The sequence below is a fragment of the Manis pentadactyla genome, chromosome 1 (assembly GCF_030020395.1).
Source record: "Manis pentadactyla isolate mManPen7 chromosome 1, mManPen7.hap1, whole genome shotgun sequence".
In the NCBI taxonomy this organism is placed as follows: Eukaryota; Metazoa; Chordata; class Mammalia; order Pholidota; family Manidae; genus Manis; species Manis pentadactyla.
Genome location: NC_080019.1, coordinates 112,093,698 through 112,112,206, shown reverse-complemented (window position 1 = coordinate 112,112,206; position 18,509 = coordinate 112,093,698).

Here is an 18,509-nt window from a genome sequence, read left to right as displayed (position 1 = left end):
TCCTTTCTTGTCTTGTTTTCAAAACAGCAAGTGAAAGAGAAGATCAGAGATTTTCTTGAGATGATTTTGTCATGTGATCCAATTGCACTTTGCTAAAACACAGGACTTCCAGTGAGATACTGTGGTTCTTGCCATTGCAAAATGGGCAACCAGGTTGGTAAGTCACTACAACTGTGGTGTCAGCTCATTCTCTGTGATGAACTCAGACTGTCCTTCCCAGCCGGGAACTCTTGGCAAGCTTCCTTAAAGACCTGCTGAGGTTGGCAAAGCATGAGGAATTATCAAACAGGAAATGAAGTACCCACATTTTGAAAAGAGATGATAGAAATCTTAAAATGAGGCAAGCCGTACCAGAATCTCCTAAACCACAGCCTTATCTTGAGTGAAACGCTATTTCTAAGTTGTATCTGAAAAGGAAAAGTAGTTTAAGCATAAGACAATGGTTCATTTGTATACAAGAAAACAATGCCAAGTCTCCTAGCTTGATTTCCTCTAGTCAACTTTAGGATCTCTCCCAGGAAAAAAACAAAAATCATTAGTCAGTCTTCTGCATAAACTTTTCTAAAATGACTGTAAAATAAATAGGTATTTTATGCCCTAACCCACAGACCTGATCTTCCCTTATGCTGAAAATTCACAAATATGTTACTACAGAGTTTAGGGACTGAGCAGGACCCAAGAGATTATCTAATCCTATCTCTTCACTTTACATATGCAAAATCTGAAGCCCAGAAACATGAACTACCTTATACACCACTAGTTACATGCCTCACATGGAGCCTGGGCCCTGTTTGGCATTTTCTAGCCTACTGTTTTCTTTACTACAATATGGGGTCTCTTCACCTGGGGAAGGAATATTAACAGCCCACACCAACAGACACAGTCAAAGTCTTGGGGACACAGTTATTCTGGGACCATGGTATAAAATGATTGTAAAACCCATTAAAGTTACACTTTCAGGAAACAACTTTAGGTACCACACAAGCAGAAATTCCACAAAATCAGGTAGTGAAACAATAAACTAATATGTACTACAGGAAGCTTCCAAATCCTCAGGAACTTATGTCTGATGGTAATAAGGACATGTTGTTAATATTATTTCTCCATCTAATTGCTTTTATCGAGTTGTTATGGTTAATAAGTGCTGATTGATTTTCTTTTAATCTGTAGAGTCTCCATTCTGCCAAGTTTGTAATTAAATACTGAGAAGCAAGGCACATTGTATTAATCTATCTAGGTTTCCAGTGGTATGACAGAGTCTGTCCAAATAACCAGGAGCTATGTAAGACACATGGGCTGCCAGGCCAGAAAGGGCTTAATCTGGTGTTTCTTTAACATTTACCCGATTTACTTCAGTTTCAACTTATATCTATTAGGTTAAGTGGATCCTGAAAACGAAGCAAAAGAAGCCTTTAGAAATATGGAATTCATCGCTGATACTGCAACTGCCACTTGCCAACTCCATTTAGCTATAACAGTCACTCACTATATCATGTAGTTTAAGCATAGTTCCCAACTTCTCCTTCTAACTTGTCATGGCATTTGAGAGAAGACCATGATTCAATTTTTAGATTTTAGCTCAGGGACCCAGAGGAAAAAAAGAATAAGGAATAAGAATTGCAGGACTAGGTATGCTGAGTGGCCAATGGATTAATAGGGAAGGAGGCTGCTGTGTAGGAAGGTGTTATATGTGACTAAGAGGTTAAAGCAATAGGAGTCAAGTAGTCCTTACCTCCCATCTAAAATTTCAGAGAAATGCCGTATCTTTTCCATAGATCCAACCGTTGTTAGTTAAGGGAGGCATTTTTGGTTCTAACCACATGTTAAAATTTTGAAACAGGGAATGAAAAACTCCTCTGAGGTTGGCTCTGGAGATTGCTTGCTTGGGCAGTCTCAGTCAAGGCTCCTGCTGAGGCTCAGCTACATGCCACACATTGCACATGTGCATCTCCTGTTCTGTTTCTCAAAACTCTTTAGTAGTCTCCCTTGATCCAGGAGCTGACTTCTCCACCCAAAGGAGAAAAACCTGTTAAGGGAAGCTTCTTGGCATAAGGGAACTTCTGATATACAAATATGCTTCTTTTGCGAATAATGGATGAGGGGCCCTTGACCTTAGCAGGGAGAAAAAGTGAGAAGTGGTGAGATTTAAGCAGGAGAATTTGCTGCTTGGTCCTGAGCTCCAGGACCAGAGAGCCCCTCACTCTGCTCCAGAGGCAATGTGGATGAGGGAAATCTAGCTGACTTCCCCAGCTTCTTGACCTGAGGCGAGTCTTTCCCAGAGCTCCCCCCACAGTCCAGGTGGGCACAGCACGCCTCTGGGACCTTACCCACTGGCCTGCTCCCACAGGGGCAGCTTGACCCATCTGCCTTATACCCAGACAGGACCACTTGAAAAGAAGCCCACTCTTGGCATCCTTCATAGGCTCCTTAGGAAATTGTTAAAGACAGAAATGTTGAAATTGAATTTTAATGACTGTCAGAAAAGAGGGGTGAGGCACAGCAGCTGCTCCAGAGCAGCTGCCCCAGCTGCTCCATCCTAAGGACAGGCCTGCCTCTTGGCTACCACACCCACCAGCCCAACAAGAAGAGGGGAAAAGGAGGAGGGAAAAGGTGAAGGTTTCAAGTTTGGAGTGAGGGCTCTGACGCTGGGTATTTGAGAGTCATCTACACCCACAAACAGAAAAGAAGAAGCTAACAGAACAAAACAAAAAAACTTGTCCATTTCAGGGTTTCAGTCCCAGGCTGCTCAAATGAATTGTGGGCTCAAGAACACACGTTTTTGCAAGGGATGAGGGACCCTTTTTGTGAAAGACCTTGGGGGAAGAGGAGAGTTTTGGAGAAGGAACCAGTTCCTCCCCTGGGTCCCTGTGGCCTGCATGCCGGAGTGACTGCAGTCAGATTAAGGTTCCTTTTCCTTCTGCTTGCTTGTCTAAATGTCTAAATGAGAAGCAGGCCACCACCAGTTTTCTAATCCCCGAACTCAAGTGCCTGAGAGGAAAACTTCCCCCAAATTGTGGATAATCTCGCCTTGAACGTGTTAAATGGCTTTCAAGTAATAAAGAAGCAGATGCATGAAGGGGTGGTCAGCATGCATAGATTTCTGGTTGTGTCCCCCCCACCAGGCCACAACCTGCCCCCCAACAAGGGAGTGCTCAGTACCGGCCTGCAGGGAGCCTACCCGTGGGCTCCAGCTCCAGCTCTCTTCCTGTCCCTCACACCGTCCCTCACACGGACTGCAAGGAGGAGCCTCTCCACCCTCTTCTCCAGTTAACCCTTCTGGGTGTGTGGCTATGGTCTCAAGAGCCCTTGACTTACACTCAGGTCACCCAAGTTTTCTTTTTTTGCAATTCTGGGCCTAAAAGAGCTTGGCATGTATTGGACATCTAGTTACTTCTGTGTGCCTCTCTGTATCCTGTGACAGAGAATATTATTAGGAATTTATGCTCAGATAAATAATAATGATATTTTTACCTGTGGATGCATTGGAAGACTGTGTGCATGTTTAATCATTTCAGTACTTAAGATAAATCTGAAGACCTTTCAAAGTGTTTGCAGATTTAAACTCCTCCTAACCCCCCACCCCCACCCCCGCCATCACATATACACACACACACACACACACATTCACAAGAGTGCCCTTTGATTTGCATTTTACATTTTGGACTCACTGTTTTTAATTTAGAAGCTATTTTAAACACATGCATTGATCTAAATATGAATTTTCTATGATTTTTTTTATGTGTTTTAACAAATCCAGTTCCCTAATTTAAGGATTCAGATTAAATGATCAGTCACAGCCCTCATAGAAGGTTAATTTAGCTACAAAAGTTTGGGTTCACAATTTAACTCACTCTTCTACTTTCTCTATCTTGAATTTTGATTTCTGCATTGAAATACAGCACAGTACTTAAATTAAGGGTCTTGTTAAACCAGAGGCTTTTCTCATTTCCCTGAACTCTATAAATGAACTGCATTGTCACATAATCGATAGGAAAAACTCAGCTGTCAGATCCTAAGCAACCTCTTGCCACAGAAATAACATGATTTGGCATTTCTGTCAAAATGTGCTGTTTGAATGACATGAGACCAGAACTGCCCAGATGGCTTAAACGTCATGGTCCCTATGAGCCCCTGAAGACTGACCTGCTGGGACTGACAAGATATATTGCCAATAGGCTTCTCTCCTGGTTAGAGACCAGGTGCTCCTTTTTTTTCTTCCATAAATAAGTAGCATAAGAGTATTGGGATATGGGATTCAAAGCTATTTCTAAGCTCATCTAAGTTTGCTTTTGCTCTCATAGAGTTTGTAACAGAATTTCAAATTGGGGGTTTTCTTCCCCAAACCAATGAGCCATTCAGATTTGAATTTTTGGAGTTGAAATCTGAAACCAAATGTCCAGCAACTTCAGAAGCTACCCTTTGAAGTCCTAGATCATTCCCACCAATGTGATCAGGATTTCTGAAATAAATGAATTTATTCACTCTAAAGTAACTGAATGGCATCTGACCACAAGTAACAGGAACCCATAAATCTCTCACAAGCTGTTTCTCTGCTTCAGTGGTACCGTCTCTTGTTGCACTCTTGGCCTGCTCTCTACGATCTGCCACATACAAATGCTGCCATATAGTATGAGAGCCTGAAAAAGATGTAATCCTTACTTCTCTGTATACTCTTTCCCTTTATCTACGATATACTATTCTGTACTTTTAACTCAATGACTTGTCTTACCACAGGCATTTTTTTAAGTGGTACTGGGAGGACCTACCATGGAATCTGCCCCACTTGGTTGATTAGATTATGTGATAAACATGTTAATTTCTCTCAGAAGAACCTTACTAAGAAGCCTCATGACCTTGGCATACTTTACGAATCACTTACACTCTGGCAGTGAGTTGATGTATTAAGTATCACAGCCACCTTAGTCTATCTGGACCCATCTACACAAAGAAAAGTGCCAGAGGGATTCAGACAGTAGTAGCAAGCCAGGTGGGACAAATTCAGTTTACAGCTTCAAAACAGGGATGCATCACACTTGTCTTCTCTAAAACTAAAGCTGTTGGAGCCAGCACTTCCACTTACCATCATGAAGATCTTTGGGATGAACTGAGAACCACCACCTCTAGTTAGTTTCTTTGTCATCAGAGAACAACTACATCAAGCCAGGTATTTCACTCCTATTCAACTCTAGAAGAAAATGGGACAATATTGGGCTATTATAAAAAGTCCAGTGCCAACTTTTCAAATTGGCCTCATTTTACAAGATCTCAGAAGCCCCCGACTTTTTCAAACTATGTCTTGGCAATGCTCTAACCCCAAACAGGACTGTGAACAGACTAGAGTTTATCAATTTTCATAGTTCACAGGCTTCTCCATAGCTGCAAGTTGACATTGGGAAGTCGAGTTATGCAGAGGGGTGAAAATCCACCCAGGAATCAAGTCACTTACTTCCGAGTAACTGTCATGAGTAGATGGGGAGGGGGGATTAGAAGCAGCAAGGGAAAAGGGAAGAACTAGGCACATAATAACCCGGCTGGGAGTGCCTGGGCTCTGATATCCATCAGCAACTGATGAAAGGAGTGCTCTTCTTGGATACTTGATCAGTGTGTGAATTTACCTAATTTATAATTATGGGAAATGACTGATCCCAGCCCAGCTCTGTATACTGAAGAGTCTTTTTTTTTTAGAACTACTGTGCATTAAACTATCTTGTCCTTGATTCCCAAGACATAAATCACATGGGGTTAATACCACAAATTTGAGGATTTGCCTGAATTCTGAATTACACCATGCAAAGATACGATACACTGGATGTGTGAGATGTACTGTACAACCCAGTGTATATGGCTCTGAAATTCTGAGTTGTTCATTTTTCTCTATATGTGCATGTACCTCCCCCTGATCCCCGACCCTGGAAATATTTCTTTCCCTTACTCTCTGCAATCTAAACTTAAGAGTGTACTAACCATGAACTGGAGGTAATTGGTCCTTTGTGGTGCTATTTAAGAAACACCTCTCTGTTCCCTAAGCATCCTCCCCAAGGGACTGAGCAGTGCACTATGCTGCTGTCCTAGGTCTGAGAGAAAAGGTAGGGCTTGAAAGAGCATCTTTACCCCTGCAATGGCCTGGCTGCCAGCACCTGCCTTCTTACTCAGTCTCCCCAAGCTCATACTCAGCTTAATTTTACAAACATATCTGGGTCTCCACTTATCTGTTATAGTGGCCCAGGGTGTTTGCCAGGAGTACTGCACCACGATTGCTGGCGCATTTTGTCTCTTCTGTCTAATGTCTGTCATTACACAAAGCATTTGAAAAAGCTAATTTCCAGCCCTGAAAATATACTCTTACTACAGAAGTCATTACATTAGCACAATAACCACAAAGTTCCAAGGTGGTAATTTGGTTATAGATCTGAAATCCTTCCTGTTCCGTCAGATCAATGTCGAGGCATGATGCTGCTCTGCTCAACTAGGATTTGGCTCAGTGGATCCCCTGCTGGAGGGAGATTCTGCTGGGATGAACAGTTTGTCCGTGGGAACTCAAAGTGAGGTAAAAGTCTTCAAGTCTCATCTGCCCAAGTCAGGATATTTCTTAAAGAACTAAGATGCTTCCATCTCTTTTTTTCTTCCTAATTTTCTGTACTACTTTGACCTTCAAGAAAATGTCTTAAGTGACCTTCTTCCACAGGTGTCTCATTGAACATAGACAAATATCAGGACTCCGCTTAGAGGCAAAACAAGCACTTTTGGGTCCTTCTGTTGGGGGTGGAGTTAGGGAAATCTGACCTCAGTCTGCCCTGCCGGTTGTGGAGGTGCAGATTAACTGTGACTCAGCCGAGGCAGGGATGGTGGTGGTGGTAAGGGTCAGTAAGGTTGAGATGTATTCAGATGTTAATTTACACCTGAAAAGACTGAACACAGTCACCCACATGGGGTGGGGGTGGCTGGAGTTTCTCATGAATACTGGCCTTAAGTGTCTCCTTGGGAAAAATGAACGTTGAAATGGAGGAGGAAAGTAGCCCAAAAGGTATGGGAGCAGGAAGAACAGAGGGAACAGGGACAGCCTTGATGGGTTTAAAGAACTTTATTTAGCCACTAGTTGTGAATCTATTTTCAACTTTTCCTTTTCAGTGTAGTTTTAAGGTACAACAACAACAAAAAACCTGGCAATATCCTCTCTACTAAATATGTGGAGATTGTCTGTCAAATCCCAAAATATTGATATGGAAGTAAGAATGAGGAATTAGCCTCATTTTTCTGCCATTGAGATGGATTTCCTTGCTTTGCATAGTTTTTTCGTTTAACAACTGCTACCTACCTTGCTTAATGGTATCCTAAAGCACTTCATGAGTAACTAAGAAAAACCTTGTACATTCCAACACTGCCTTTAACCTCAAACGTAGTAAAGGGTTCATTCAGAACTCAGGACCACACTGAGGCATTAATTAGGCTGATGAAATCCATCGAAATGTATGAATTCAGCATAATCAAGTTTCTACCACAGACTACCGTTAAGGAATACGTGAGCAGCTGGGAGAATAGAAAGTACTGTTAGAGTTAAGTCATGCATGTAATTGAGTATATTTAACATAACCATTTTAATGATCAGTGATTAAAAGTGCATCTTACTTAAATGGTATATCCTCTGCAATTTGTTCATATCAATTTGATAATATTCTCAAAAGGAAAAAAGTAGGAATACAAATTTCTAAACAAGATCTTTTTTTGAGTTTGCGGGGGAAAGCAGGAAAGTGAATTGGAAAAAAAATAGCTTTTGCATGCATGCGTGCAAACAGCTACACCACTGTGACATAAATTAATCATTGTTTTAGGTACCTTCTGTGTTCAGTTCAAAGTATTAGGAACATACAACAAGCTTTTTTTTTCTTTCCCCCAGCCCTCAGAAACAATGTATTTCATTAAAGATGCTTTCCTTGTCTGACAAGACTATTTTTAAGAAAGAGAAAGCGGTCTGCTCAACCTGCTGCTTTGAAGAGCTTCTCTTAGGAACTGGCAAGTTCACCTTTCCACTTCTTAGTACAATCTGTTGGGTTGGCTTATCTCAGTGGAACTCACCTCTGTGAAGGTAAAACTGAAGAAGACGAGAGTGTGCATCACTGGAAGTAAGATGCACCCAGATAGGGCAGTCTAGGGCCACGAAGAGTAGAAGCCCAAGCCCTCAAGGGGAAATTAGCTGTTCAAATCAGCTAGGGGCCAGCTGAATCAAGAGACCATGTGCTGAGAGGCAGACTCTGCTTTGCTCCTATTCACTAGACCTGGCCAGATAAATGAAGTCATTGTGGAGCCACGTACAAGCCAGCCCAACTCTTTCTGTTGGCTTTTCTGCTCAAAACACACAAGTCACTGATTATCCAGTAAAAAAGAGAGGTGGATCTACATCTACAGCTAGTTGTGTGTAAATCCCACGACATCTACAGATATCTGCAGGGCTATAAAAGTGAAGGTTTATGAGAAGGGATGCAGTTGGCCCAGCTCCCAAAAGTTGCCTCATGGGGCTCTTTCATCTCCCTTCACCCCTGCCCCCACTCCTACACAGAGATCAATCTATTTTCTTGCTCAAAACAGAGTTGGAAGAGTGGGACATCTTGAATCCCTGAGAGTTGCGCTGCAACTTTTACAAACTTAAGAGGGAAAGAAGGCACGAGCACATCAGAGTATGTTGGGGCATACTATCTGCCTGCTGCAAACAAAACAAAACTATTTTAAGAGGAAATTCATTTGAAGCCTTCCTTTAGTCCAGTGGCATGTCTTCTTTGGCTTGGAGGGACAGCTCTTGGGAAATCAGGTCTCTCAAGGAGATTTCTCACCCAATGTATGTCTATAAATACAGTGGCAGAGTCATGCCAGGGGTAGTCAGTGCAAGAAAATCTGGAGTCTTGAAAGCATCTTTTTCTTCTGGCAATGGTGGCACTTAAATGATAATGCAGGCAATGGAGCTAGGAGATTTATATCTTTTGGAAAGTAGGGCGAGCCAGATGGTAATAGCGTCATTAACACACAAACTTGGGATGTGCAAGTGAAGCTTGAAATTGGGAAAGAGATCAGGAGAACAAAGGGGGCTGCTGTTGAAAGACTACCCCTCTTCTGCTGGCCAAAGCTAAGAGCCTCTTGGTACTGGGGTCTGCTCCTGCCCAGAGCTGGATAATAAACAACAGCTTCCCCCACCCCTGTTGTGACTTAAAAAGCACCGAGAAAACTTTTGCAATAGGCAAATGTGGCACTTATTTATGTGTAACCCTTTGTAGTCTGAAGTGCCAGAAATGGGCCTTTAATTCAAATGCACTCCCACCCTCTACCCCCTACCCTAGTTTGATTAGCTCTTGCAATTGTTGACATTTATTTTATGAAATCAAAGTGCCGCTTGTTGCACGTTTCAGACAAAAGTTCATTTTCCTCCCCTTATGTAAGCACTCTAAGTAAATATTAAAGGTTGAACAGCACTACCTTTTTCATTTTGGTGATGGAGTTTGGTGCGAAGGTGTTGACGGGGGTTAAACTCCAGAATTTTACTTTGGAAATGTTTTAAGTTAAACTCCCACTTATCCAGATAGAATTCAGAAAGAACAGAAAAGGCTTTAGACAAGATTAATAATGGCATTATTTATAATAAACACCTGTACGAACATCTATAAACAGGCAGGGTGGTTCAGAACTAAAGAAAACGAAGTTGATAACTTTGCTTTCCTTTTTATTAACACAACATGTATATATCTGCATGTCTGTATATGACATGTATATGGCTTCTGGGAAGACAGCAAAGGTAACGGTCATTAAGCACTGAATAGCTTGAGTGATGTCTTTTAGCGACTAAAAGTTGACGATGTCTAAACTAAAATCGAACGTTTTCTTTTTCTTCTAAAAAAAAAAAAAAAAGAAATACGGGAGCTCTTTAAAAGCCCAGAGGACTTACCCTCAAGGCATTATTCAGAGAAAAACTGAGACTGGTCGTTCGTCACAGGCAATTGTAAAGGGTTTCAAAGGGCCGATCAAACGGTGGCCAGTGTAATCTGCATTCAAGTCCGGACGGTGGTGTTACGGCACACACCTGCGGGGTGTTTGCTGTCCGTGCCCCTCGCCGAGCTACAATCATCATTAAAGCGAGCTGCTTAAGCTTCTTCCCAGCTTCTAGACAAGAGTTACTTGGGACAGTTCACTTTGATATTGCTACAGCCCGCAATTGGCAAGCAAGCTGTATTGGAGCTCAAGCCCGAACCCACACCCTAGTGCGCGCGGCAAAGTCAGGAGGGTGGAGTGGGGGGCGGGGGGCAGTGAGCAACTATGAAAGTCTGTTTGCCCAATTTCCTGAGCAGAATCACCACAAAAATGTATAGGAAACCAGGCTAGAAGCAGCTGACACCCGCCTCGGGCTTTCTCCTGAGGGCTCTCCTAAGCACTGTCTTGGCCACAACTTTTAACCGAGTCAACAGCTCACAACCTCGGTTTCTCTCCTCTCTTACACACACAGACTGGGGTCAGCACACTCCCTCGAGTGCAAGATTACGTTTTCTCCACCAGGACGAGGATCTAGTTTGAATCTTTCACTTTTGATTCATTTGTTTGGGTTTATAACCCCCACTTCTATGCCCTACCGGCCCTCACTGCTCTCTAACTTTGAGAGAGAGAAAAAAATCTGGAATTGGGTAAAAGGAAAGAGACGAGGGGGTCGGACAGCTGGAGGCGGGGAAACAGTAGGAATGTCGGTTTCTGTCTGCTGCCTGCCTGGGTGTGCGCAAATCCTCGGCAATCCGTGTGCTCCCCATTTGTGGGGCGGGGGGGAGGAATAATCGGCTGCCGGTGGTGCCAAGATCAACACTCCGAGCAATGTATCAATAGGCCAATTTTCTGCTCCCACCGCGAGTTTTTTCATTTCAGTCCAGAGTGGAGGAGCCTGAGCTGCGCCAAGACGCAACAGCATGGTAGCGCCCGGAAAAAGAGGGCGCTAAATGCGGGAGGCGCAAATATGGAAATTAACTCATTAGGAAGGGGTGTGGTTACCGCTAAACCCCCTCCTCCATCCCGTCCTTTCTCCCTTGCTGCCACCGTCCCAGCTTGCTAAATACGAGATTACAAACAAACAAATAAAGCAGAAGCTGACGCAGCCCCAGATCAAACACGCCCCAGACAATTCGCTTCGCTCAGCGCTGCGGCCAGAAATACTGCGCAGCGCGGGCCCCCGGTGGCTTCAGCGCCCCCTCTGCGCTGGCCGCGGCTGCCGCGGCTCTGAAAGCCAGGGCCCGCGGCGGCGTTTCGACGGCACAGCACGTGGCCCTGACGCCCAGTTTGGTATACGTTTTAGAACATCAAACAGACGCTTCCACCAATATGATAACCCTCTGAGGGCTTCTGCTGATGTCAGAAATCCTCCCCTAGAGGCTGCGTGGAGGGGAGGATGGTGGTAGTCCCTCTGGGGGAAAAAACCCCAAACTGCTAAGTAGTGTCCCAGAGTGCCTGGCTAGGGGGCTTTTCCTGTGGCGCAGCACCCCGAGTGCGGGGAGTGCGAGGAGGGCGTGGAGAAGATTGCCTGGGGCCAGGCGTGGGCACCGGACGGATGTGAGCGTTAAAGGCCACGTTGAGATATTATTAACCGGAGACTAGGAGCCCAAGAGTGAGAACGAGGGGGTTGGAAAACCTACGATGCAAAATTCCGTGTCGAAATAAAATGTTTGGATGAGGAGGTATAAAAAAAATAAAACACAAGACCTCTTAACAACACCCGCTCCCGCAGCCTGCCTGTCCCCATGTCCTCAAATCCTGACTCTGTAGAGAGCTGAGGCCAGGAAAATTGTCCTTTTATGGGTTTTCTTCCTGCGGGGCCCGCCTCCCCGGCCCTGCTCCCTGCCCAGCGCTCTCCCAGCTTGGGGCCCCTTGGAAGAAGGCCGCCCAGTCCCCCTGTCTCCCGCTGCCTGCAGGCCACCGAGCCTCAAAGCACGCATTGTCCAGAGAGGACGGGGAGGCCAGCTGGCCCCTGGAGAAGAATAACACTGCCCCATCTCCTGTTAGGGAAAGTTTCCTAATGCACTCCTTGTGGTAAAATACACTTTTAACGGGGCGGAGTGGGGGTGGGGTTGTTTTGAAAATCCACTGCCTTCTCTCAATTCCTCAACTTCTCCCCTTGTCATTTTTTTAGGTTCTCAGAAAGGGGAGAGTGGATCGGAAAGAAATTGGAAGGTGGCCGAAAATGTGAACAGGACTCTAGAACCGTCGATGGGATGATTTTAAAATGCGGGTGGGAAGAGAGAAGGGGGTAGCCTCCACCCAGGTCTGGGCCGAGGACAGCTGTACCGTCGGCGCACAGAGGGGTGAGGGGAGAAGGGCCCCGAGGGCGCGTGTGCAGGCGAAGCATTTCGCACCTCCTGTTTATCTTAGAAGCGAGGCGGGGCGGGGGGAGGTGGGGGGTCGCGAATTGTTCTGCCTCCCGACAGGCCGTAGACTGAATGAAATGGAGAGGCGGGCACAAGCAAAAACAAAACCTGCTGTAGACTCGGAGTCTCTCTCCTGGACCCGAATTCCAAATGGTGGGTGTTCTCCATTTGCAAAGGACTCCAAAGTCTTAAGGCCCCGAGACGGCGGTCCTTCAGCGACCGCAAAAGCCGCTGTAGAGAACCGTTAGAATTGAGGCTTTGGGGGCAAATGTGATGAATCTTTCATTCGAGCAGCGGGGACCCATTCCTTCCAAGCGTTGCCGTCCGCATTTGAGGGTTCTCTAGGTTTCGTCTGCTCTTCCAGGAGTTTGTAAAATAATTTTTACAAAATTCTGCCTGAAACAAGTATATCCAAAGACACGGCGCTAGTGAATCCGTTTCAAAAACCGTATCAAAACAAAATAAGACTTTTGAAAAGCCCCAGGCCGGTGCTCTCGGTATCCAACAACCAAAGTCATCGAAGGGGCGCATTAGCAGCTGTGGCTCTTAGGGAGTTGCGCTGATTTGGTGTGTGGACTCAATGCCTTAATGCTAAATCGGCAATATAAAGGGCTGAAGAGCAAGCCAGATAAAAGCTCTAATTGCTACTGGAAGATTTAGGTGGTTGCTAGCATCTGAGTACCACCACCACCATAAAAAAAAACAAAAAACAAAAACAAAAAAACCTCCAATAGTGTGTTTGGGCTGTGTATTTGGGGGATAGGGGTGACTTTCTACGGCGAATAGTGCCCACATCTGCTGGAACTTCCATATCTAAGCTGTTCATTTACGGGAGCCAACTTATGAAATCTCCACAATTAGATCTTCATTGTTCTTCCTCCACAACACTGTCTAGAAAGAAAAGGTCTTCTCGGTCGGGGCCAATCCAACAAAGCGTTTGACGTTATTAAATAATAAAGCGATTGTGATTTACATTGTTGTTCAGAAAAAAAGGCCAATTATCCACTGTTATGTTGCCATAAAGATCATATTAACTCGAATTAGTAATCAAACAATATGCGAGCGTTTAAAAAAGTACAGCCGAACTGGGTGACAGCTACAGCGACGTCTTCACTTTCACCAGCGAACCCACCCGCGCCGGCAGCCGGAGCGAGAGAGGCAGTCGCCGCAGACCCGAAAGGAGGGAGAGAGCAGCAAAGTGGTGATTAACGGTCTCCAGTGTTAATTATTCTCAATTAATCCCAAACAGGGCAAGCCTACCCTGGTTTCCCGAAGTTTCCTGGTTTGGGATGCTCTGAGAATTCCGCCTTTCTGGGAGGGGTTTATAAGGAATCCGGAAGAGGCAATCTCAGTGCCAGTGCACCTGTGAGCGAGCGAAGGGGTAGGGGTTTAGGTGTGTGCACGGTTGTTGCGTGCGGCGTGAGCGAAGGAGGTTCGCTGCCTTTCCCAGAGCCTGGCGTGCACCCTGACGCGGGTACCTGGAGCGGACAAGGCCCGCAGCATCCTTACACCTCTAGCGAATCTTGCGTATTCTCTACTCAAATCACTCTCTCTCGCCCTCTGTTATTAGGTTTATAACTCTTTGCCCACTTAAATTTGTGCAGCCAACCAAGGAAATCTAAATAGGTTCGAGTCGCCCCTTGGGTACAGAATGGGGGCTTTAATAAGAAAGATTAATTGTGGGTGTGTAACCTGCCAGAAGACGCAGCAGCTATCAAGGAGAGGCGGGCAGTGGGTCGAGGGGAGGGAGACGCCTCACATTCTAGCCCCCGATTTTAGTAGGCGCCGTAGGCATACTTAACGCAGGCCACCCGGCAACTCGTCGCGGGCGCAGGCAAAGGGCTCCACAGAGATGGTAAGACCTATCTCTTCCGGTGTTATTTGAGGTTAAGAACGCGGCGCTTAATCACCCTGCACACCATATCCCCTAGCCCTGAGCCCCGCCCCGCCGGACCCCCGACTCCAGGCCTCCTTGCGGGAAACGCGAGTTGGGGGAATGTTGTGACCGCTGCGCTGGGAGGCCTGCCTCTTCCCGCCCCCACCCATTGAATAATGTTTAGGCGAATGATAAAATTTTTAAAAGGTTTTGCCCTGAGGTCTAAAAAAGTTGGTTTTTTTTTTTGTTGCTGCGATAAAAAGAGTATATGGTTACATTGATTTTTTTATAAGCATGAAGGCAGCAATTTTCCTCCGCGCGGAGCTCCAGCAAATCCCCGCACAGAGGGAAATCACCTGTGGGGACCTTGCTCCGCGCGGCGGCGGAGCTAGGGGAACGGTCGGTGGGGCGTTCGGCCCTTTCCTCGCTCCTCCCTCTTTATTAAATGTTCGGATCCCAAACTAAGAAGTGGCGAGGGGGTGTGGGCAGGGAGTACTAGGTAGGAATCGGGTGGGGGTGGAGGGAATAAGTTTCTCTAATAGCGTTCTCTCTTTGAATAATTCCATTAAAACTTGAGATACCAAGGCCTGAGTTCAAACAAACGAAATCTACGGAAGGTCCGGCCGGTGGAGCGGTGAGACAGTCAAAGGGTGGTAGCATCTTTGTCGAGAGTTTTAAAATAGTACTGCCTTTCCTAACCCCCTTTGTTTCCCACCTTTCTCCCCAGTAAAACCAATTCAAAGGACAGGCTCCACTCCACAAGATTAATGCACGTTCATTTGCAGGATTAACCCTCTCACGCATAATAAAATACTAGAGGTCTTTTTAAGTTTAAATAAATAAACGAAATTCGTGCCTTCTCTCTTTTCTTGTTTGGGCTTTCTCGGAACATCAGAAAATACTGCCTTTGAATGTAAGTAAGTCTTAGAAGAACTTTTAACAGAGTTTTCAGATCATCTGGGGGCTGTTGTGAGCACTGGTATTGGGAGAGAGAGTGGAGAGACCCGCTTAACTTTACAGCTTTTGGTTTGGAACTCATGATTAAAAATCTATTTGTTCCTCCCAGGGCTCAGCGGATTTCAATGTTGGTTATAGGAACCACAAAATTGTTCATTAAAGGGACCTAACCAAGGCTACTGTATGGCCACTCTGTGAACTGAGGACTATGGATGGGGGGAAAAAGTATGAAAGTGTGAGTTGATGTCACGCTGGCTGTCAGTGTGTGGTCTATTGTGGAGAATGGTGCTTTTTGACTGAACAGAGAGAGCCCCCCTCCCCCCTTCCCCAGCTCTACTGCACCTGCACTGGATGAGGGAGTCCCTGCCATTCAGCCCATCGCAGATTGTTCAAACAGAAGACATCTCTGACAGCACTCAATTCATTACATTTCTTCCTGCTTTTCAAACCAACACACACACACAAAATGAGTATTGCCAGCCAGTGACAGCCAAAAAAAAAAAAAAAAAAGATCTTAAAATACTTTACATGCAGCTAATTTGGAAGCTCACACAACCTATCAAGAAATATTTTGTATCCTTAACTTGTAAGGCTTCTTGAAAAAAGATTACCTGATTTTTCCTATTAAAAACATACCTTCATAGATTACACGGGAATAGTAAGTTTGTAGAAAGACACTACACCATGGTGCAGGGAGAAGTTTCAATGGGAATGTGGAAAAGAGGAAAGCCCCTGATTTATCTTATCAGAAGGGCTGCCTTGAAACACATTCATAATTTATGCTGTTGAACCAGCTTGCTAATAGAGGTGGGGTACCCAAGGACCAGGAGCAGCCAGTGAGCAAAACAAGAGAGGATAGTAAGGGAGAGAGGCATCAAGGCTAAAGTGTGAGCTCAACATTTAAATCAATTTCATAACAACGAAGTCTTCCCCCCATATGTTCAGGTTTATTTTGCCGTCTTAGATTTCCAAGATGTTTTTGCACCATCTCACAAAGCTGATGAAAGAGTGTTTAGAAAGCTGATGAGAGAGTGTTAGTGTAGTTTAACAGAAGTTGGGGTAAACAAACTCTCACAAGAGAAACTTGATTTTAAGATACCTTTTTTGGAGGTGGGAAGAAGAGGGAAACAAAGAAAGGGAAGAAGACTTGGAGCAGAGGAAGACAAATTTGCCACTTAGGATTTCATATTCATTAAACTGTAATGCTGTGCAATAACTCAGATTTGAACTTTTAAGTGTGATAGTCAAATCGACCTAGATATGAGTTGATACTATACTGCATATGAAATATTGGTTGTTACTAAACCGACTGCAAGTGAAATATTGGCTACTTCTCAGCCATCCTGGACCAATATCAGAATATAAGGCCTAGTTTCCAGGACACTGCCCCACCCCCCACCCTCCACTGGAAGGGCAGTCAATGTTATTAAATCCATCTGTAAAGAAAACTTGGGAAGTGCATCTTCTCTTCTGGAAATGGAGAGGACTGTTCAACCAATGAATAATTCTATCCATTTTTTTTTACAGAGTCCACCTACCAAATGTCTTTCCTCTCATTTACAGCTTAAATCACTGTTCTAAGGAGTTCACTCAGCAATACTTGCTCAAATGCAAAATGATTATTATAAAAAAAAGCTATAGAAATTCTTAGGCATGGAGGGTGAAAGAGAAAATGAAAATGGCATAGCAATGGCAAGCCAGAAGCAACTGCCCTAACCATGGCTCCATACCAGAACCAGAAAACTCTGGGAAGTCCAATTCTTAATCTACTACTTAAACTTAAGAAGGGCCAAATACAATAAAACTAAGCTGTACTTTGGTGTGATTTGTTGAACGTCTCAAAACAAAACAAACATAAAACAAGAACAACTCAATCAGACCTCACAACCAATTCTACCTAGCAAATCATGTAATTTTATGTATATATAATATCCATAGGAAGAAGGATGCCCCAAGAGCTCAGGTGCCATTGTAACCGGTGCTGTGTGTGTGACTGTAAAAGTGCTGAAGACACCAGCTATGTGTATGTTTTACGTTCTGGTTTGGGGGCTAAGAGCCTCCACTGCCTCAAAGGCTGGACTGGATAGTGGGGATGAAGACTGGATCCCCTGGCCTCGCCCTGCAAGTGTTTGGATTGCCTTTTCTGGAACACTCAAACCAACCATTTCATCCCTGAGGCCCGGTAGACCCTGACGTCAGGAGGTGGGGGTGGGAGCGCAGTCCTGCTTCTGGCCTGGCCGCCAGCGATAAGAACCCTCGGGAAGAATTCTTCCCCGCTCCTTTTAATACAGTAATTATTTTTCTGCCTTCTGCGTGCGGGGGCGGCTCCTGCCTAGAATGCTGGTATCCCTCCTTTCAGGAAGATGCCCAGAGGTGGCAAGTTTGCAGGATAACTTCCTCGGCGAGCCCTAAGCCAGGGAGAGCACTGAAAAAGGAAGAAGGGTGGTCTGAACAAAGCTAATTTCACTGCCCAAGATCTGGAAGGAGAGGAAGGACCCAGATTTCTGTGTTGATGTCTGTAGTCTAAAATGAGAATCTCTTATTTCCTATCACCTAATTCTGCTGGACAGTAAGAAAAGTAGTAGCTCTCAATCAATCCTATTTTATGCCAGTGGCTTTGTACTCATATTCTGGAAGGTAAATATATTTTATCCCTATTTTACAAACAGTTAAGTGGAACGTCTGCATTCTCCCATCTCTACTTGCTCTTACCAATATTCTAGGAAGCCCAGATTGCTCCTATAGCTTCCCACAGCCATGCCAACCCGCAGCCTCTGGCATCAGGGAGCACTAAGAGAGAGGTTACTAATGCTGAGTATCAGAGCTTAATAAGGACAATCAATCCCTTAAAAGTAAAGGCCTGGGGTGAGAGGCAAGAGAAAGGCAGGACTTGAGTCGGACAACCTCTGATTTAGAAGTTTGGGGCCTAGAATGATCTTTGGGGTCAAGAGGTCAACGTAGAGAGGGCTGGAACTGGGACACCAGACGTAGAGGACTCTGGAGGGGCAAGGGACTGTGACACCTCGGGAGACTTCACAGACCTTCCGGGGGAGCGCAGGACCGGCCAGGGCTGGGAGAGGAAATTGGGCCAGTTTTGGCGCTGTCCGGGCTGAGTGAACTCGAGCCCCACACAGCCCCTTCCCAGGGATCCCCTTAGGGGCCACGGTCAGGGCCCTGGTGACGTCAGGTCCCCAGCCCAGCGCTGGCCCCCCTCAGCTTCCATCTGCTCGCGCATGGGCTGCGGGCGCGGGCGCGGCGCGCTGCCCAGAGCAGGCGAGAGCGGGAGGCCAGAGCGC